Raw genomic sequence first — 24,131 nt, 5'->3', positions numbered from 1 at the left:
TAAATTAGCAACAGTTCTAAGAAAATACAATATCAGAACCTATTCACTCCACTTCCAAAGATCCGTTCCTTAATTAGCCACCCAAAACCTTGTCATCATCAAATAAAATACCCTGGTGTATATAAAATATTATGTGATTGTGATATTCCTTACTTTGGGCAGACAGACAAATCTGTCGAATTGCGTATGGAAGAACACATTAGGGACATTACTCACAAGAAACAGCGAGCCAGTGCATTATCAAGTCATATCTTTTTCTCAGCTAATCCTAATGATGATAACCAAAGTCACAAAGTCTGCTGGGAAAAATCTACTAACATCTTCCGTTGCAGTGACGAACTAGAGAGAAAAATCGTGGAATCTAGAGAAATCATCTTCAATCCTGTTCATCTAAATAACAACTTGAGCTACATCCTCCCAGATAGTCATTCAGCTGTAATCATGTACTGGCGTTCACGTGATGCAGCAGGCACGCACTCTCACAACAATTCTGCAAACGGAAGAACAGCTTCAAATACAACTACAACGTTTTCATGCTAATTATGTATAGAGACTCTCTATGATGTTCGTAGTCTTTTAACCCTCAATGTTTAGTGTTTTTTTCTTTCTTTTTTTTTATGTCACCTGAAGAAGGCTGTTACAGGCCGAAACTAGTAGTGTTTTTTATATTAAAACCTTTTTACTTAAATCTCGGTTCTAGTCATTCAAATCTTTTTAAAAATATGTGTGTTATCCGAGTCAATGATCATTCTGTCATATATATATATATATAAAAAACAACCATTGAGGATTTAAAAAATCGGATGACTCATCAGCGTTTTAGCATTAATGGGTTTAAAATCAATACCAAATAAATGTAAATATGCATATTTCACCTTAACTGATGAGCTAAATCACAATGCCACTATTTACTTGCATGAAATGAATTATACTGGTGTTAAAAATTGTAGCCATTATTTAATAAATAAAGAAATAAATCAACCGAACCGAAATGAATTCTCATATCTCATTTTTGACAATTAATTTGAAATTCGGAATTAACGGAATACATTAAGAAGCTGATAATATTCATGGGTAAATTCTTTACTTCAATATGGTACGCCTGTTATTGAAGCTTACTAAAATAATCTTCTTTCTTTCTTTAACAGGAACACAAAAGAGCAACTAATTATATAACAGTATAATATACAATAATAGTATAGTATAGTATAGGAAAGAATAACATGCTACATTTATTTGTATATAACGTAGTATCAAGGTTAACAAAGAAAATTTTAAGAAAGCTTTTCAGTAGTCAGGACCAAGTACCTATCACAAACACGAAATAGCGTGTACCTTGAGAACATACTTCAAGGAAAAGATTGAGACTACTTAACAGCACTAAATAAAGTTGATTTTAAATTAAACGTGTATTATAAGATGCCACTTCAAATTTTATACATTTTGCTCAAGTATATGCTGTTTAATTCCTGTGCGTTCCCTCATAAATAAAAATGTTTAATTTTGCAGTGACTCCCTACATTTGTATTTTAATAGTAACCAGTATGGTACGGCTGTTGGGTACCCATATTGCACACTTCCTTCTAGTTTATTTCCATTTTCTTTTTTTTCATTCGTTTCTTATTTTCTTCATTTGCTGATCAAAATTTAGCGCAGGGCATTTTAACTTGTCTATCTCTGTATTACCACTGAAGGGTGATTGTGGTATCTGCTATTGTCACTTTCATTGTTATATTCATCATGTGTAATCATCACTTTTGTATTCATTTGCACTACTTCTTCAGCGCAAATAACCTTTCAACTTGAGAAATTATAGGCGTTAATGGGACTGTTTGGCCAAGGAAGTTGTAGTAAGATGGATATGGTGTGAACAATATTGCATCACCGGATACGATGCAGAGAAGCTGCAAATAGAACAAGTGTGGCATATACCAAAATTAGATTTAACATTACAGCAGTATGGTCGATGTGATGCTATTGAGGATTGCGTATGTCAGATAAACCTAAATGTGGCAAAAGATATATACTCGAGTGCCAGCACCGGATGAAAAGGAGGTAGAGGTAGTAGAATGCTTTAGTATTTTAGCAAAATTTAGCGCATGGCATTTAATTATCATTAAAGAATTTAAGTATGGTAGTATAAACGTAAGAGATGAAAGAACATATGGGTGAAGAAAATCAAATAGAATTTATGCAACTGAAATCGATTGTGTAACGTAATTGTAAGCACCACATAATATTGCGTTCTTTGGTTGAAAAGTCTTGGTTTTCGATTTTCCTTGTAAGGATAGGAATCTTTTAGTGGGTTTTCTGAAGTGAAGGTGATTTTGTTGATCTTATAGAGAAATCGCGTTTATTTATGTACTTTTTCGATATTCTTTTAAATTCCGAATGCAGGGAATTACGAACCTAATGCCAAATAATATTAATGGCAGCAGATGGTACAGTTAAAATGTGGCAGGGTTAGTGGAGGTTTAAGCAATGTGGAGAGAGAGCGTAGATTGAAGTTCCCTACCAATTTGATGTCTTGTTCGCTAGAGGTGTCACCTTGTAATAATAAAAATTACATAATATAGCATATTTTGGAGTGGACTGGTTTGAAAGTGCTAATTGCATATGTCATTTTGAGAGATCGTACAGTGTTGGCCTATCATGTATCGAAAAGTGCAATAAACGCTTTGATTATGGAGGATTTGCACATAATAATATCCAACAAATCGGGATAAAAAGAATTTCCATTGCAAAAGAAATCTTGTAAAAATACATTCATTCATAAAAATTTGCATATTCCTCTGTTTTACATTTTTATAAACAAAAAACGTTTCATAAATAAATATAAGGTTTATTATTTATAGATTATCATACTGAATTATAAATTTTATATACATTACTATATGACGAGGGTGTGAAAATTAAGACAACTACAGATCGATATCATTAGAATCCAGAGATTCCTTTGCTTAAACCAGTGTTTCTCAAAGTGTGGGCGTACCCCTGGGGGTACGCGAAAGGTCTTCAGGGGGTTCGTGGCAATTTGCGGCTATGCATCATTAACGCATGGATTCATATTTCTCAACAAATGGTGCAATTCGAGACAACTCGTTTAACGAGATAAAAACAGCACTAAGTAATGAATCACATCTTCCCTGCAACATAAACTGCTGTATAGACTCAAGCAAAACAATTTGTTTCCGGTGCAACATATGGTTTTGCTTGACACCACCTCGTCTTGAACGTGTTAAGTCTAAGAAATATATAGTGAATGTGTTTCAGATGTTATGGAATTCAGGTGAAGAAAATTAGCATTTCAACTCAACGGTGGAAATGCTAATTTGTCTTTGGTTCGTGATCTTTTGTTAATACCGCACCAATCATAGGCACTCGTTCATATCTGCTCTGCATATCTTACGTCTTGAAAATTACTGGTAATTTTTGTTTGAAATAATGGGAAAGAAGATGAAGCTATTTGGGTGGATGACTTTGACGGTGCACACAAATAAAATGTTCTCGATGCCTAAAGTAGCGATAGCGAGTAGGAGCTTCTTGGTAAGTCACACTCGCAGTTTTTTTCTGAAAACTTTAGTTTCCAAAATCCCTGCATATATCTTGCACCACAATTTTGTAGCTTAAAGTTTGGGAAAAAAAGTGCGAGTTATATTCGAGTAAATACGGTAATTTTTTTTAACTTTCAAATTCTTAAATATGGATCATTGGTTAAAGATTACATTTATAAAACCCACAAAAGAGAGCAATATAGCAAATACAAGAAGCTGTAAGCAACAAGAAAACGTTGATATTGCGCCTGGATCAAATGAAATTGAGAAGGGTGTGTCGACTGACATCTCTAGAGAACCAATTAGAAAGAAGATGAAAAATCTTCGTAAGTATGATAAGTGTGATTTGAATTATTTGAAATGTAGATTATCATGGTCGGCAAATGAAGCGCAACGTATTCCAAATTTTGTTCGATTAAAAATAAATCTTTTTTTTTTTGTTTACATGAACATATCAATTCAAACAAAATAGACATTTACAATGAAATATACTTTATTTATTATTTCATAAGGGGGTATTTGGTAATAATGAAAATTTAAGAAGAGATTTGTAGATATCTGCAGTTTGAGAATCACTGGCTTAAACCCTCTAATCAATTAAAGCAGATTTATTATGCAGTTGTTTACCGAATCTCATACTGCAATTGAGATTGAAAAAGGTTTGAACAGTCATACAATTAAGCAATTGAACATTTTTTAATTATATGTAGAACGTTATGTGCTTAACCTTTGTGTAAAGGGAACAATTTTTCAAAGCCCATTTTTGGCATAAGTAATTTTGTCTGTTACAACTGTTTATTTATTGTAGGAAAAAGAATAATTTGAAAATTCGCTGATACCGCTAAGGAAGAAAAGCAATAGGTGCTCACCTTCTGTCAACACCAGTGTACAAATTATTCGGTAACTATTTGGCTTATTGTGGAAACTTTATATGGAAAAAAAAAACGAGGACTCCTGGTTATTCTCAGAATTCATTAAAGAACTCAAAATAAGTTATGCAAAACTAATTCTGTAAAAAAATCGAGTGCAGAATATATTGTAATAATAGTTAAGTTCAAGAATTACAGGAAACAGATTTATTCATGCATGCTCAAGAAATCACCTAAAGTGAAAATATTTTAGAAGGATCACATAAAATCCTTTCTCACACGCAAAACAAACATTTTTTGTGGGAATGTTAAGAACCTACAATAGTTCATACTTAGAAGAAACGATGTCTTTTAATATTGGTGGGAAGTCCTATCTCAAATTAGGTATCTTGAAAAGACATTTATTCGTTCACATTCACTTAATCATACTCTTGTGAAACTTGTGGTAAGACATTTATAGAATCCAGTAAACTTAAAACCACTTATCGGTTCACAGTAACAAACCTTTCTCGTGTACGTGTGGCAATCCCTTTTCCACATACAAATTGAAAAGACATCTGTTATTTAATACTCAAGAAAAACCATACTCTTTTCAGAGTTGTGGAAAGCCCTTTTCACATTCAAGTAGTTTGAAATCCCATTTGCTATTTCATATTCAAGAAAAACCATTCACCTGTGGGAGTTTTGGAAGGGCATTTTCACCGTCAAGTAACATGAAAACCCATTCTGTAGTTCATACTCGAGAAAAATCATTCTCCTGTGAGAGTTGTAAAAAGTCATTTTCATTGTCATATAAGCTGAAGCGACATTTATTAGTTCACACTCAAGAAAAACCATTCACTTGCCAGAGTTGTGAAAAGTCATTTTCTCAGTCAAGTAAGCTCAAGCGGCATTCATCAGTTCATAGTATAGAAAAACCATTCTGTTGTGACAGTTGTGGAAAGGCATTTTCACTTTCAAGTCAATTGAAAACCCATTTGCGGATTCATACTCATGATAAAGCATTCACTTGTCAGAGTTGTGGAAAGGCATTTACAGATACAAGTAAGCTGAAGCGACATTTGCTAGTTCACACTCAAGAAAAAACATTCTCTTGTCATATTTGTGGAAAGTTATTTTCACAGTCACATCACTTGAAAAATCATTTGCGGATTCATAATCACGAAAAAGCATTCACTTGTCAGAGTTGTGGAAAGGCATTTACAGAGAGAAGTAAGCTGAAGCGACATTTGCTAGTTCACACTCAAGAAAAACCATTCTCTTGTCATATTTGTGGAAAGTTATTTTCACAGTCACATCATTTGAAAAATCATTTGCGGATTCATAATCACGAAAAAGCATTCACTTGTCAGAGTTGTGGAAAGCTATTTACAGAGAGAAGTAAGCTGAAGCGACATTTGCTAGTTCACACTCAAGAAAAACCATTCTCTTGTCATATTTGTGGAAAGTTTTTTTCACAGTCACATCACTTGAAAAATCATTTGTGGATTCATAATCACGAAAACGCATTCACTTTTCAGAGTTGTGGAAAGACATTTACAGAGAGAAGTAAGCTGAAGCGACATTTGCTAGTTCACACTCAAGAAAAACCGTTCTCTTGTCAGATTTGTGGAAAGGCATTTTCACAGTCAAGTCAGCTGAAGCGTCATTCATCAATTCATAGTCTAGAAAAACCATTCTGTTGTGACATTTGTGGAAAGGCATTTTCACAATCAAGTCATCTGAAGCCTCATTCATTAGTTCATAGTCAAGAAAAACCATTCTCTTGTGACATTTGTGGAAAGGCATTTTCACAGTCAAGTCATCTGAAGCGTCATTCATCAGTTCATAGTCAAGAAAAACCATTCTCTTGTGACATTTGTGGAAAGGCATTTTCACATTCAAGTATGCTGAAGCGACATTCATCAGTTCATATTCCAGAAAAACCATTCTCTTGTGACATTTGTGGAAAGCCATTTTCAGTTTCAAGTCAATTGAAAACTCATTTGCTGGTTCATACTCGCGAAAAAGCATTCACTTGCCAGAGTTGTGGAAAGGCATTTACAGTATCAAGTAAACTTAAACGACATTCATCAGTTCACACTCAAGAAAAACCATTCTCGTGTGAGATTTGTGGAAAGACATTTTCACAGTCAAGTCAATTGAAAACTCATTTGCTGATTCATTCTCACGAAAAAAGATTCGCTTGTGAGAGATGTGGAAAGGCATTTCTACAATCAAGCAAACTGAAACGACATTTATTAGTTCACACTCAAGAAAAACCATTCCCTTGTCACATTTGTGAAAGGGCATTTTCAACATCAAGTCACATGAAATCCCATTTGCTGGTTCATACTCACGAAAAAACATTTAATTGTCAGATTTGTGGAAAAGCATTTTCCCAGCCCCGTATGCTCAAGAGCCATTTACTAGTTCATACTTAAGAAAACCATTCTATTTTGAGAGTTGTTGAAGGGCTATTTATTAGTTCAAACACCTAGGAAGAAAATATAATTTTTCATTTATTCTGAAATGTTTCTGCAGAATGTGTATTTCAAAGTGTAGGCCTTTTCAAAACATTAATTACTTCATTATCGGGAAAAATATTATCTTCTGAAATTTGATCCAAGTTGTTTTAGAAACTGGCCAGATGTATGTCATTTATTAGTTCCTTCCCACTATGAAGAAATTAGTTTGTTGTGAAATATGTGGCAAAATATATTCCACATTAATTGACTTCAATAGCGATTAATTGTTTAACCTTTCTCTAGTAAAATATTATATGTACTGCTTTTACTAGGAAGCAGCTTATATAGCCATTTATTATTTCAAACATGCAGTGAGGAAAGATCATTTTTTTCATTTCTTCTGAAGTAGTCTAACGTGAATGTATTTAATTTTGATTTCGAGATCAAATTACTTGAATTGTCATTTAAGGCTTCAATTGCAGCGGAAACATGGTTTAAAAGTTAATGGCACACTTTTTTTCCTTAACGATGTAAACAGAAATATAATTTAAACTCTTCAGATAAACTGCAGTCTCACTGCATATTCTTGCAACACTTGCAATGCTGAATAACTAGAAAACACATCTGTTTGCTCAGATTCAAAAGAAATCGTTTACCACATGAGAATTAAAAATAAAGTGATGTTATTAATAAAAGCGCGTAAGATATTAAAGAACTCATTTTGATTATATGATTTTATGATTATTATATCATTTTTGTAGAACTTTAATTTACAACTGAGTGTCATGTTATACTGTGCAAAGCAATTAGCTTGCATATGTTCAGAAACCTAAATTGTGAGTGGGGGGGGGTGGGGGGGGGGGGGGGTGGGGGGGGGGGGGGGTGGGGGGGGGGGGGGGTGGGGGGGGGGGGGGGTGGGGGGGGGGGGGGGTGGGGGGGGGGGGGGGTGGGGGGGGGGGGGGGTGGGGGGGGGGGGGGGTGGGGGGGGGGGGGGGTGGGGGGGGGGGGGGGTGGGGGGGGGGGGGGGTGGGGGGGGGGGGGGGTGGGGGGGGGGGGGGGTGGGGGGGGGGGGGGGTGGGGGGGGGGGGGGGTGGGGGGGGGGGGGGGTGGGGGGGGGGGGGGGTGGGGGGGGGGGGGGGTGGGGGGGGGGGGGGGTGGGGGGGGGGGGGGGTGGGGGGGGGGGGGGGTGGGGGGGGGGGGGGGTGGGGGGGGGGGGGGGTGGGGGGGGGGGGGGGTGGGGGGGGGGGGGGGTGGGGGGGGGGGGGGGTGGGGGGGGGGGGGGGTGGGGGGGGGGGGGGGTGGGGGGGGGGGGGGGTGGGGGGGGGGGGGGGTGGGGGGGGGGAAATAAAAAAGAAACAAAATATTAAGTATAGTCTCTGGGAAAATCCCATGTTTCTCCTCGTATACACTATTATTATAATTACGGCTAGTATAGCCTGTTTTCGTTTAGGAGAATCCCTTATATAAATACATTGGCTATCAATACTCAAGAGGGGTATATATATTTAGGGCATTATTGGTGAGTGTAGAGGCAATTAAGGTGTAAATAACAGAGGTGGAAAAAATAGGTACATACCTTTTTTTGAATCCACGATATCTTCCACTGCCATGATCTCGCTGCAGGGGTTGTTTACAAGCGGGGGGAGGGAAGAGAAGAGGGAGGAAGGGAGCGTGGGGATGTGTTTAGGCGTGGGAGAACAAGTTTGAATAACCCGGGTTAATATTAATAATATATATAAATGTATACATATTATTATTTTGAGTTAGGGCGCATATTTGTGGGGGGGGGGGAGAAGGGAAGGAAAGGTAAGGCTAATATGGCAACGGGGAAAGGGGTTAACGGGGTGTGGACCGTTTCGGTCGTCGTCGGAACTTTGTTGGAATGAGTGTAGGGCTGTATCAGGGCAAAGTTGCAACTGCCAAATAAGGGCATTAGTTGTCGCTACATGGCTGGAGGCGTGGCTTAAATTGTAGGTTCTTGATCGTCCAACATTCGGATATTAGGTAGGGGCGGTGGGCGTTGAAAGAGTTTTCATCGCATTTTATGGCAATAGTTTCGGATATTCTTAGCATTGTTTCGTTGTCTTGTTTGTCAAAGATTATGGCTTTGTCGGGGATATGTTTTAGTTCAAGGGCGTGAGCTGCAATCTCAGTCTTCCCTGTATTCTGTGCTTTGTTTTTCTTTTTGATGTTGCGATGTTTTTCTCCACAACGTTGTCTACAAATTTCCTTGTCAAGAGGACTGTGACGTCACCTACACCGGCTCTACAATTAGATCAGTATGGACCAGATTACAAGAGCACTTTAGGGATTGCAATATTCCCATCCCGGAACACCTGAACATAAAAAAAAAACCTTACCTTTCCTTCCCTTCTCCCCCCCCCCACAAATATGCGCCCTAACTCAAAATAATAATATGTATACATTTATATATATTATTAATATCAACCCGGGTTATTCAAACTTGTTCTTCCGCGCCTAAACACATCCCCACGCTCCCTCCCTCCCTCTTCTCTTCCTTCCCCCCGCTTGTAAACAACCCCTGCAGCGAGATCATGGCAGTGGAAGATATCGTGGATTCAAAAAAAGGTATGTATCTATTTTTTCCACCTCTGTTATTTACACCTTAATTGCCTCTACACTCACCAATAATGCCCTAAATATATATACCCCTCTTGAGTATTGATAGCCAATGTATTTATATAAGGGATTCTCCTAAACAGAGACTAAATATATTTGTGAAACGAAGTTGAGAAAGTATGGCAATGCAGGAGGCGTCTTATGAAATTGCTTTGGAGTTGGCTAAAAAACACAAGCCTTTCTCTGATGGAGAGGAAGTTGTTAAGCCCTGTCAAAAAAATTTGCAAAATGTCTTGGTGATAAGAATGTTTAAAGAAAAGTAAACCAAATTGCTCTGTCCAAGCAAACAATTACAAGACGTATCGAAGAACTTTTCCATGATGCTACTGAGCAATTGAAAGACCATGTTCATGCTTGTTCTTTCTTTTCTTTAGCCTTGGACGAATCCGCTGACATGTGATGTAGCCCAATTAAGCATTTTTATAAGAGGAATTGATGGTAATTTTAACATCTTTGAAGAACCTATCGGTCTTGAGTCACTTAATGGAAAAACCAGAGGTTCAGACATATTTGACAAAGTAAAGTCGTGTCTAGAAAATCAACGACTAGATTCTAGTAAGCTCATCAGTGTTTGCACTGATGGAGCACCATCAATGGGGTCTACTAAAGTATCACCGTATTATACATGAAGAATCTCTGTGTGGAAAATCTCTAAATTTGAAGCATGTTATGATACTAGTTGTAAAGTGTGTGAATAAAATTAGAGCAAGAGGGTTAAACAGAAGAGAATTCAGAGAATATTGTGAACTGCTAGATATGGAATATGGTGATCACATCCTTCATTGTGAGGTGCGCTGGCTTTCTAAAGGACAAGTTCTCAGTAGGTTTCGGAAGCTGAAAGAAAGTGTTCGTAATTTTCTGGAAGAGAAGGATGAGCTGCATGAGGAAAAAGCCCTGTTGCTTGATGAGGAATGGCTATTTGATTTAGCATTTTTAGTTGATGTTACCAGCCACCTCAGTGATCTAAAGTTGAAACTGCAGGGCAAGAACAAATTGTTCCCTAGCTCAGTAAATGACATCAGTGAATTCAAAATGAAATTAAAACTGTTCATCTCCCAGTTAGAAAACTGGGATTTAAGTCAATTTCCACATTTAAAAGAACATAGTGAATATGTTGAAGATAATGGCAACTTTACAGAATATACTGAGAAACTCAGATTATTGCAAAAGTTTCTCAGTATATCGCTAAAAGTCTTTAACAGTCGTTTTAGCGATTTTGCCGAAGAAGAATACTGCATACTTGTATTTATAAATCCCTTTTCACTTGCTGAACAAAAAATCTTGACGATGCCTAGCAACACACAAATGGAACTTATTGATCTCAAAACCAATTCTTTATTGAAAATGAAATTTAATGAACTTCATCACTCCCAGATGCTTCTGATATAATTAATTTCTGGCGATCGTTGGCCTGTGAACATTTTTCAGAACTGCGATAATTTGCTCAGAGTTATATCTGTCGTTTTGGAACTACATACAGATGCCAACAAGCATTTGCATCAATGAAAATGATTAAGAACAAACTACGGTTGCGAATGACTGATTGAAATTTGAAAATCTGTTTGATGCTTTCAGGAACTTATTTAACTCTAAACATTACAAGCTTAGCAAAAGAAAAGCAATTTCAAATGTCTCAATAAAATAATTAATGTTTATTTTGTCTTTATATGAAATCCTTTTATTTAAAACTGCTAACAGTGTCTATATTACCATATATATATAATAAATCATTTTATGCATAACTGTTAAATATATCCATATTACCATATTTTAAAAGGGCTGAAAAGTGGAATAAGTTTGTATGGCGCATCTTAACTAAAAAATGAAAAACTTGACGCATGAACTATAAAAGGTTAGCCACCCCTGGTGTACATTTTTCATGTAGTACTATCATAATTATCCTTTAAACCCCCCTCCCTGAGGGCACATATCAGAAATTTGATGATGATGATGATTAACTTAGAATTCATTCAGTACTTAACAGCAAAGAAAACCCAACCCCATAAAAAATAATGGTGGGGAATGAGAATCATATTCTCGAAAGTGCGAGAGAGTTAAAGCAATCATTACTATAAAAACAGACTAGAGAAGAAGAACATTGAGAAATAGAATGTTCAAGTTATGATTCTGAAAGCTCTCCCAGAAATTCTTCTAGGACACTCTAAAGAACCCAAATATCAATCAAACGACTGCTCAATCTCATCATAGAATAATATTCACCTAAACGATCCTTGCACGTCCTATATATTGTGTGCCATGTTTTTGTTTAATGTACTTACGTAGCTCAGTCGGTATAGACGAAATTCCCGTCAGTTAAGCGAGGAACTTTTATCTGGTCTCTTTCCACTAAACGTAGCTTAGCCGGTGTCCTACGGAGGTATGGGGATTTTTAAACCCGAAAACTGGGTTTTTCGTCCCTCATAACAGGCAAACCTTCCCCTGGACACACGCATCTCCAGACATAGGACACATCGGGAGGCATAGGGATAACCTTATCCTCGAGATAAGTTTGCGGTTAAATGAATAAAAAATCTTGGACACCATAAGGTAAAAGCGGAGGAAAGGAATAATAATAATAAGAGGAGTTTTTCTTTAATATCAATACCACATAGGAATGGTTGAAAAATTATGAAAATTTGGTGCTGCGAGTAGGAATAGAGTTATTTCATCGAAAATTCCGCTGGACATTTGAACTTCTAAAAGCTATGTCGTGTGAGTTCCAGTAAATGAGATGACGGTTCAGATATCTGAACGCAATAATTCTTTACTGCATAAAATTTGGAATAGTTCCAAAATCAATATTTTGTTTTCAGAACCAACAGGTTTTAGATCATCATAATAACGGCATATTACCATCCCGCTATAAGTAATTGTTGATCACCTTAGCCTTCCACCAGCATCTCTTAAGCTGTGTTATAACGACCTGAATTCCAATGTTTTCAGTGATGCCAGGAACCATTTTACTGACTTTTCAACTGAAGGTAACTTATTCGTTCTCTTAATGTGATGAAAGTGTTTGTCTCAAGGAAACCGACAAGGCGGGCAATGAAGATAAATAATATTCTGAACGTGTGCATTTAACTGCCTCTTCTTGAACTTCTAACTGGTCGTAATTTCAAGTGAAAGCGCTGATCTGAATAAGAATGATAAAACATACTTTCCTTAAGTCAAGCCAGAACTACTCTTACCAAATAATCCATACTTAGAAATGTGACTTATTTCCAAACATCTTTTTGTCCCCGTTTTGGATTTTAATATTCATTTCGCTTCGTCTTCTTCAGCTAGTGCAATTCTTCAAATAGAGATCGCAGTAATTTACTGATATTCTCACTAAGGATTTGTTATTTTTATTCTTATACATTAAGATATGGCGAATGGTTTAAATTATTTTAATTCCTAAATATTTAGTGACATTTAGTGTAATTTTTGAAAGAGTTAAACGATGTTACTCGTCAATAATAATTACTCGTCTACGGAGGGATAGACAGACAAAGAGAGAGAGAGAGGCTTTGAGACTGAGCCAGAAAGAAAACTAATAGAGAGTGATTTAGAGATATAGATAGAAAGCCTGGGACTATATTAGAGAATAAAAATACGAGAACGACACACACGCGCACGCACACACACACACACACACACACACACACACACACACACACACACACACACACACACACACACACACACACACACACACACACACACACACACACACACACACACACACACACACACAGAGGGAGAGAGAGAGACAGAGAGAGGAATATTGAGAAAAGGAAACAGAAGTGAAAAAGTGAGAGGATAGAATCCAGGTATAGGATCAGAACACCGCATGATTAAATTCCATAAGAAATCAAATTTCCTTCTGTAAATCTAGTATCGAGTGAGCTCTCTGTTAGAAATACGCATGAATAAAGCACAGGCAAGAGTTATACGAGGGGAACGGATAGAAAGAAGCAGTATGTGGCACACTCACATGGAGAGAAAGAGAGGAGGAGGGAGAAACAGCACCGCAGCATACAGCAAAAATCTGAGGAGAAAAAGTGGAAAGAAGAACCAAAGATCTACTGCCGTATTACTCTCTCAAGTAATCAGTGCCCTCAGAGTGGCTTCGATGTAGGACTGTACTCTCATCTTGCTTGGGTGGAAATACACCCGATCCATTCTGTGAGGTGTTTGAAAAAACAACCCGTCTAACTCCCACTGTGTAACTCGCTGTGTACATATTATCTTGCTCACGGAACAACTAACCCCTCTTAGTGGTTTAGCTTGTGTGTGTGTGTGTGTAAGTACCTGTAAGTAAATCTACTGCTGATCAACTCTCTGCAATAAAACTTTGTAAGTATATTTACCAGCAATAATAATAGAAATGAATTAATATTAATTAACTTAGACTGACTAAAGAGATTATTGTCAAAACATTAAATCGAATAAAATTTATCTAGACATTCGACCAATAAGTATAAATTATAAAATCATGTGCCTGGTTTTATTTGATCGCAACAATATAAAAAAGGATAACCAAATTTTTGCACTGATATTTGTAGCTTCTTTTTGATTAGGATAAAAAAGTACACTTTGTTATTATAAGGTTCATCATCATCATCCTCATTTTATTTATAATTTCGCAATTATAAATAGGAAAACCAATCAAAACAAATAAGTAGTTTGTGTACACTAAGATATCACTTGGAGGTTGTTATGACGTGAAGGAAAACCAGGCTTCTCTGTCATATGTTAATTGACGGATCTCTGATGCAGAGAGTTGGAGAGAAACGGAGAGAATATTGCTGATGTATTTCCAATATGGAGTTCGGAATCCTTCTTTATCTAAAAAGTAAGAATTTCTTGTCTTGTTTCTTCGAATATTGTGAGAATGGCAATGTCTGAAATGTATTGTAGTCTGCCACATTTTTAAGCGTGGGGAATGGAAGTAATTGCTTCTTTCTTTAGTCTGAGATCGGAATTATTACTTCTGATCTAATTATTAGTGATAATAATTTACTATGTTCACTTTCCAAAATCTTGTTTTCTACCTGCTCAAAGAATGACTTCACTAAATCATCTTCAACAAAATGAAGGGTTCACGAATGTTGTGTTCATAAATTTCACCGTCTTCAACTTTTACTAATTAGCTTAAATGAAATGTATCTGACGGAAAAGGCTATAAAATTAAACTTGAGCTAACATTATCTAGAAAAACTAAGAGTGATGCAAACAGAACCGAATTAATGTAAGGAGCTTGGTATGTCTTAGTGTTTATATTGATGAAAGGAAGACTGAAAAAGAGATAACACCGAAAGCGGAGGATATGTCATATGACCAAATACGACATACAGAATAATCAAGGTGTCGCTTTTTTAAAACATCATCTGGTAACTAATGTCATTTCCCCCATAAATGCATGTCGAGGATAATTAGACATGTCAGAATTAATTTCTATATGTCGCTATGTTTGAAAATCATCCCTTGCTATTGGAAATTTACAAAGTTAATTCCAAGAATTAAATTCTTGTCCTGCTATTCTTATGTTTTATTGAGAAAGGAATGAAGAAACCTATCCAGAGTTCTATTGTGGGGCATCCTTCTTAGAGATTATCTTTTAAGCAAGCAAAGCATCTCATGTTTTCGTAAAGTGATGATCACTATTCAGAAATCTGTTAGATTTTTGTGTAGAATTAGATTATAACAATTTTTATGAACTAAATTATTTAGATTTCTGTCGACAGCTTTTCTATAAATAAATAAAATAAAAACCAGCATCTAACACATTATTGAAACATCAGGGTTACTTAATAGGATAGTATGGATTATGGGACTCATGGATATCCCAGACTTCGAAACTCCAGACGGATGAATGACGATGCAAAAACAGATGTGGAAACAATTTTTACCTAATAAGGATTACACGACAGCATTTTTTTAAATTAAAACACACGAAATGATCGTAACCTCAGCTACAGGTGTTCTCGAAACGAAACCTAACCCGACCCAACCGTCCAGACTATGATGTGATCTCCAAAATCGTGACGACAACTACAGATTACCTCGAAGCGAGACAAGTTCGGGAAAGAAAATTCTTGAGTTAAAAGCGAGACGATGACATTCCCACTCATTAACGAGTGTCTCGCACAGAAAAATCGTACCGTAACCTAGAAACTACAATGTAATACCCTGAACACAGCTCTTAGCGCGCTTATGAAAACTACCATACAAGTTAATTTTTATTAAGGAGAATGTTCACACACTCCCCTCAGAGGTATGCTGGAAACAAGTAGCAACGTATGTTATCACGTGATAAAATACATGAGAATGGCTACAGACGACCTCGAAATGAGATGTAAGGCCAGGCAGAGACTGCCAAGGGGAGGATAAGGAAAATTAACTAATTTTTGATAAGGAGGGGTATTAAACTACCGATTAAAACTACGTTGGAAACGAATTCAAGCAATGCCTAGCCAAGAATGCGCCAATTGCAGACGGACTGGAGGTGGGACAGAGTTTTATCATGAGGCATGCGCATTTATACTCCCCATTCTCAAGGCACCATCTTCCTTACAAATGGAAACCTTCCTGGAGAGAACTTGGAGTGTAATACAGTGTTCTTACCCAAGGTCAGCATGAATTACTCCCTGATCAAAACCTGACAGCCTAGTAGTCTATCTAATATCGACTACAAGATCCTGACCTGAGTTATCAACAACAGAAACAAAATGGAATGAGCTACTTCAGTTAAAAGCATCAACTTTCATGGCATCCCAGGCTTATCGATAGTATGTAATCTGTTCCATGAGAAGTCATCCATCTGGTATCCACGGGTTGATTAGCTGGGCTCCGTTTGCCTCCGTGGTCGTGCTCATCCGGCAGACCTCTATGACTCAACATGAAAGAGTTAAACATCTGAGCTAAAAAAGAGGAGAATTACCTGCGGTCTTTTCTCTCTCCTCATCTATATATCGCTTCCCTCACTTGCCCATATCCCTCTTCCCAGACATTCTCTTACCCTTTTCCCTCTACTTACTTTCTAGGAACAATCTTGACTTTTTGCTTTAATTTAAATAATCAAACGATGAGTTTCCTTTGTCTTTCATGGAACTCATGGAGTTTGAAACAGGCATTGTGATAGGATGTCATTTGCAGGCCTGTATGTTTTGGAAAATTGGACCATCCCAGGTCAGAAGTCAGTAGTATTATGCTGAGATGGAACTGCAGGAAGTAAACTGCAAGTACTGCCCGCAGTGGATAACCCACCACGCTCACTGAAGGATCGTACAGTGCTATGAAATATCACACGCAAAAACCGCCCTTCCTCGACTGTCCACTTTGAATGCAAGTTCAGAGCATTGTCTGGATGAAGAATCTGCATAAAAATTCAAAACTGAGACAACCAAGATGGATATATATGGCAGCACTACAATACGCAAGTCCGACATCACCAGAATCAACATGCAGTGTCGTCTTCAATAGTGCAATAGCATGTGCAGTGAGACATGGAATCTTGGAAAGCTGTATTATGGAGCGAAGAATCACGCTACACCCGCCTGCGAGTAGAGATAGACGTGTGTAGTTTTGGCAGATGTCCATTGAGAGTCTTTTACCAGAGTGCTGATCCCAACTATGAAATTCCGAGTTGAAGGTCTGACAGTATGGACCCGTGTTCCCTGGTTTGGTCTGGGACCTCTGTTTGTGGATGAACTACGACAAGCATCCGAAAACTCTCGACAATGCAATGCTTTCTACGGAACTGACAATTGTACATTTTTAGCAAGACAATGCTCCGTGACACGTTCACAAACACGCAGTTACCCTTCTGTAACTGCGTGTTTGTGGATATTAACGTCTGAAATTCGTGCATTGAGTCCTGATCTCAACCAGATTGAACATCACTGGGATGAACTAGAGCGTCGGGAGAGGTGAAGGGACGTCTGCCTCATAACAGTCCAGGACCTTTCATGCCTACAGGAAGAATGTTCCAAAATTCCCATTGATCGCTAAAGTGCGTTTGTCGAGAGTTTGTCCTGTAGGATTTCTGTAGTCATCGCAGCGAGAGGAAATATTACATCTTAATAAGGTGGACGCCAATGCTAATTGTTCCTCACATTATGATGTCTGTAGACGTCATAATGTGAGGAACAATATGATGTCCGTAGACGTCTTTCCAAGCAGTGTATATTTAATTCCAGAGTGAGTTTAATTTGGTATAAGAAAGCTATCATAAAAATTAGTGTGATATAAAAATATCTGTACAAAACATGTAAAGTTATGCCGAAGAAATAGTTTTTGTCGATGGTGCATTGTACATCAACCATTCCAAATGGTAGAGTATAATAAATATGTTTTTCATTGTAATAATTAGAGCAGTTGTTAAGGGTATCAGAACTACAATATGTATATGAGCATAGATTATTATTATTGTTCTTCATTTCAAGTGTGTATTATATGAACTAATTACAAATTGTAATAATGATTTCATTAATTCTCTTTAATTTATAAAAATTAAAAAATTATAAATATTAAATAATTCTAAAACTTTTAATTGATAAATATTTCAACATATTCTTATCATAATTATTAATAAATATCTTTAAATTTTCAATTACGTATATCATTTTAAATAACATTTATTATTTTATTTATTTGAAATAATTGAATTTAGTTTTGTAGCATTTGTATGAAATATAAATATTTAGGTGGAGTTTTATATATCCTAAACTTGTTGCTTAGGATATTAATCAAGTAGCAATGTTCAATTAGACTTAAATTGTTAAACTGCAATGATATTGATATGATTCATATATGAATTCAAAATATATATGTCATTAATTTGAATGATTTCCACACGCGCAGGAACGGATTGTCATCATAACGACTACATTTGGAATTCCTGTCTGAATATGTGCAAGCCTGAATGTGAGTAAGTATCTTCTTCCTTTCAAACCAGTGATTTAGATGATTTGTACCTCTCTTTTTGATGAGTTTAATTTATGGAATCTCTAATTGAACCCCCAGTCAATTCTAATTCTACACCACCATCCCAATTGTGGGATGATGATGTAGATTTCTGTACGTATAAAATTACTTTGTGTAGTGGGGAGAAAATGTAGGTTGTTAGTCTCCCTAGTGTTGTGTCTTTATATTGTTGTTTCGAATTTGAGTGGGTATGTTGTCTTTATGTTTTATGCACGGGAGGGTTAGGTGAAATTTGTTCGTGCATAAAGTTTTGCTTACGGTTAGATTGCATTGATGTTTTGGAAAAACCAAAATCATTGTTGGCTTTCCGTTTCTTGGAGAAGGTGGGTTATTTACTACAGATTCTCATTGACTTCATGAGCATTAAAAGAATTTTTCTATGAGTAGAATGGAATACTGGTAAGGCTGTAATTGAATTATGAGTTTTATTTATTTTATTGATGCTCAGATGCATTGAAGTGTAATTTCTTCAGGATTTAAGGATTTTTCCATGTGTGATTCTTTCGACTAAAGGTGAGTTATCCGGTTTCGTACGCAGTAGGGGCTCACCCGGAAACGCGGTTTTTTCGTCTCCAAGAACAGGAAAACCGGCCCCGTGAACACATGCATCTATAGACATAGGTCACTCCTGGAATAAGGTTTGACCGACCTATTCCGTGGGAGTTTCGGTTTCTAATGCCTGCAGGGTGAATTGTGGGTCTACGCGTTTGCATGCCGATCACTTCACCTTTCCAGATGTTATTTATGACCGTCAGATTTGTTCTTCTCTATACAATCTGATGTTTATTTATTTTTTACAGTCCAAATCATATGTCATTTTACTTCCCAAATACGTGAATTGTTCAATATTTTCTATATTAATTCCATTCTGTTGTATCTTTTGTTTCAGGTTCTTCTCACCAAATACCATAGTCTTTGTTTTTTCCAAGTTCATAACAAGTTCAAATCTCTTCCCTTCCTCATTTTCAATGTGCTTTGTAGTTCTCTTTCGTATTTTTAATAATAACAATGTAATCTGCAAATCTGAGATTGTTTAATTCTCATCTCGTGTTCTGATATTCCTTTGGCATCTTGCTTGATTTTGTCCATTGCTCTTTCTAAATGTGCGATGAAAATACTTGGTGATATTGGGTCGCACCCATCTAGTATTTCTGCTTGTTCTGAAAACCATTTCTCCGTATCATTACCTATTCTAATTGCTGCAATTGCCTTCTTAAACAACTTTTAATATGGCTATTAGTGTTCTGTCACTTTCATAGGATTCTAGCATTGCTAATGTCACTTTCTGTTCGATGCTGTCAAATGCCTTTTGAAAATCAGCAAAGCAAGTATATGTTGTTTTCTTTCCTCCTAGCTTTCTCTGCTATTAACTGCATTGTCAAAATCTGTTGAAGTATCTTTCCTAAATCCTTCTTGCTCTTTTGCAAGATATGCTTCCAATTGTGCTCTTAGTCTTTCTGTCAATATCACCTTCACTACCTTAATAAGGTAACTTGCCAAAATAATTGCTCTATAAATTTTACATTCTTCCTTATTTCCGTCTTTGTGTAATGTCACTAATATCAATTCACCCACTTCTCTGGCATTTTACCTTCTTACCATAGCATATTATACAGTTGGTGCATTTTTGTAGCTACACTCCCGCCACTATATTTAAACCATTTCTCCAGTGATGTTATCATTATCAGGAATGTTGTTGTGTTTTAGCCGTCCTATTGCTTTTTTCCTCTCCTCTCAAAATGTCCATGTCATGCTTATTACGTGGTGGTGATATCTACTTCAGTTCTTCAATCAGTTTTCTAACTCCATCTAAACCTAATTTTTCTTCATATAACTCACTCCGGTATCTTGTCCACCGCTGTACAATTTTATATTTATTCATCAATACTTTGCCTTTTTCTTATTTAATTGTTATCTATTTTGGTTACCATCTTATATTAATAGATCTAATCATTTTGTACAGCTCCCTAGTTTATTCTCTCCATTGTGATGTTCTTTACTATTGAATTGAGCTTCTAACCATTTCATTTTGTCTATTCCGATTGCCCTTTTCACTTCTTTACACTTTCTTCTATATTGCTCCTTTATTTGTTCTGACATACCGCTTCTGATTTTCAACATCCTCTTCACCTGTATTAACTTCAGTGTTTCTGTCTAACCTACTTCTTCTTTATCTTCTCTTCCTCTGGTACTGTTTCTTCAACTCCGTCTTCTATCACCTTCATTGCTCCTTTCACTCTGATTAGAATTTTTGTTTTCTTTATCCACACTTTTTACTTTATCCTCCAGCACTGATCTGACCTTCTTCCTATTTGTTTTACTTATTCTTCCTGTATCTCTTCGCTTTATCGAAATTATCCATCTTCTTTTAATCGTAATCATATCAACCATGTTCTTAGTTTTCCATTCACCTGAAGGCCACATTCATTTTCTACACTCCTTTTGCTGGAATCTTGTGTTACAGACCATCATCTCGTGGTCCATAGTAAATGATAACATTTTCTCACCTAGCTTGTTTCTTTCTCAGAACCATATTCTCCTATGATATTTTCCCAACCATTATGTTCTATTCCAAATTTGGCATTCCAAGCTCCATCAATAAATTAGCACATCTTTCTTTAGTATTGCTTTTATTGTCTCTGTCAAATCTTTGTAAAATAAGTCAATATCCTCAACTATGATGTCAAATGTGGATGCATGTATCTGGACCATTGATATATTAAATGGGTTTGCTTGAAATTTGCTACTATGATTGGCCTAACAGTGCCTCCCTGGCATTTTTATTAAGTAGGATGCCAACTGCTGCTTCGTGCTTGGTGTCATATCCTGACTATATGAGTTCGCATCCATTTATCTCTCCTCACGATATCCATCGCATCTCCGCCAGTCCCAGTATATCGCCTCGATATCTCTTCATTTCGTCGCAAAGTAATTCTAGTTTTCCTGACATCCAAAATGTCCGTACATTGTATGTCCCTAATGATAATTGTTCTGTCAGTTTCAGTTTCCATTTCTTTCCGAATCCCACTTTTCGATCTAATGCCGATTACTCGATTGGTATCGCAGATTTGTTCCTCCAGGCGACATCCGAGTCGGCATGTTTTACCTGTTGATCGTGTAGGAATGGGCATTAGATAACAATCGTATTTTTTTTCCTTTCTTTCCTGACTTTCTTCTTTTATTCAGGCTTGGGACTGGCATGACACTTCTAAAGATGCCATGGCGAAGTTTGCCTATATTAATTCAAATTCACTGATATCAAATTTTAAAAATATTGGAACTGATTTGATCGTTGCATGTATTGGAATGTGTGTTTCTAACAATCAGTGAAGAAAGTAATTATGTAATATGTAAGAGATTCGTTTGGCGCACTGAATTTACTCTGCCACCACTACCTCTCGTGGTTCTCTCCTTATAGACAACGCGGGCATCTTGTAAACACCCGGACTTGTAATTCATTCTTCAACTACAACTGTCCTTGAAAGAAATAAACAACAAGCGCTGCCTTTCGCATTTATGGACACCAAGCAGAGGATAAAATATTTATTCTCATGTCTGTAGCTGTAACGTTATACTGTGGTGTTTATACTAAAAGATCAAAGCGCTAAACGTGCCGTGTGATCAACTTTCAAATTGTTTTTATAAATACTTCCGGTTAAGTAAATTGAATGTACGATTCGAATCACTTATCTGCATTACATTACAATTTTTTCTTACTTGAAAATCTATTTCTTCCAGAGTAGATTACTTTTACATCAAATTAATTTAGAAATAACATAAGAATATGTATAAAAGAGGTGTTGAATATTTTGATGTTTGGAATGTGTTTGATGGCACAAGAGAACTGTATGCAAGAGATGACTTGCATATACGTTTGAAGAGGTAGCGAAGTATTTATGCAGGGGATCCACAGTAGAAAGGATAAGGTTGAAAATAGGAGGGAGAAAATTATGTAAGGAATTTTTTTCAGGCGATCGTGTATTGTGGAATTATTTGGATAAGAAGTGGATAAAAATCGGACTGCTGAAAAGTATATAAGATGTAAAGGTGGTTAGAACTAAAGACAATCTAGTTTTTGTATACTAACGCAAGACGCATTCAAAAAGAAAAGATGGATGAGTTTTCGACATTAGTCAATGCAATCTCGCCAAAAGTTAGAGGAATTAGGGAAACTTGGCTGTCAGCAGAAGAAATGGTTACCATTATTGAATTTGATGGATAGAGTATTTTCAGGGAGGACAGAGAAGATAGACGGGGGGGGGCAGGGGATTTTGCTAATGTTAGCTGAAGAATTTAAGTAAAAAAAAAGTAAGATATCAATTAGAGAAGAGTGTGACTGGTATATTTGAGGCAATCTGGTGGGAAATAATGGTTGAAGGAATATAATATACAGTTCTTTACTGCTATTGTACTGGGGATACAAGGAGCGATATGGAAGACATGCAACAGAAACTTAAGGCAGCGAGTGCAGGTCGAGTAATTAGTGTTGGGAATTTTAACTACGGTGATACCGACTGTAAAGTAGAAAGATCACGTGGTAAAAGAGAAATGGAAAGTATACACTTTCTAAGAGATAATTACTTGAAACAGCACGTGATTAAACTGATCAGTGATGTGAGGATGTCGGATCTGATCACAGGTTTCTAAGATCTTTCATAAGTAAAATGTCCACGTTACCTCCGATTGAAGTATCATCCATGTGGTATTTATTTACTTAGATTTAACAAAATTTCTATATTTTTCTCTTAAGAAGGTGCAATATGCAGAACTACATGACAGTGATTATAACAAGCTTTGGAAGCAACTTGCAGCTGTCCCATAGCACAGGAATTTGCAGGAAATGGATGTTAGCAGTTCGTGGGAGATAGCCTACAGTTATCTGAAGGAAGCAATATCAGAATGTATTCATTCACATTATTAGAAAGAAAATACTTAAGCTAGGCATTAGATGGATAGCTAGTAGAGTTAGGCGTGATTATCAAAAAATAAAAATAAATAAAATATTATGGAGGATTAATAAGGAGAAAGGTGATCAGTTAACTCACGAGTGGTACAGAACTCAGGCAAGAAAGGTAGCAAGCATTGTAAGTTAGGCTCAATCAGATTACGAAACGACCTAGCAGGTCAAAGAAAATTGAAAGAAGATATTCAGTTGTCTGCTGACGATTTAAAGCTAAGCAGCGTCAAAACTGCAATGGGCGCAGAAGGTAGCGAGGGAGGAAGATGTAATAGTAAAGTTACTGAGTGACCACTTTTCAAAACTTTATCACCCAAGTGTGTAGTCCGCGAGGTTAGCCTCGTAGATATGAGCTTCGCAACCATATGACTGGGGAAGAAGTGACCTAGGTTCGATTCCCGTCGACAACGTGAGGAGCTCAACGATCTTCCTCAGCCATAGCCAAGTTAGCCAGTTTTGGGAGCGAACAGCAGGATTTATTCCTCCAGTTTATCTGAGAGATTTTTCATCCCGCAAGCAGGCAAACCGGGAACACACACACACACACACACAGGTTATATTCAAATTTACATATTAATCCCTCATTAGGAGGGCTCAACCAAGTACTGAGGGACGGTCGAGGAACTTCTGGGAGGGAAAATCGTACACGAATAAATAAATTAACCCAAGTGGGAGGATATTTCGGTATCTTATG

Source organism: Typopeltis vanoorti, chromosome 6 (genome assembly GCF_054136105.1).
Source record: "Typopeltis vanoorti isolate ZY-2024b chromosome 6, IOZ_Tvanoo_1.0, whole genome shotgun sequence".
Lineage (NCBI taxonomy): Eukaryota > Metazoa > Arthropoda > Arachnida > Uropygi > Thelyphonidae > Typopeltis > Typopeltis vanoorti.
Note: the sequence above shows the minus strand (reverse complement) of the source record.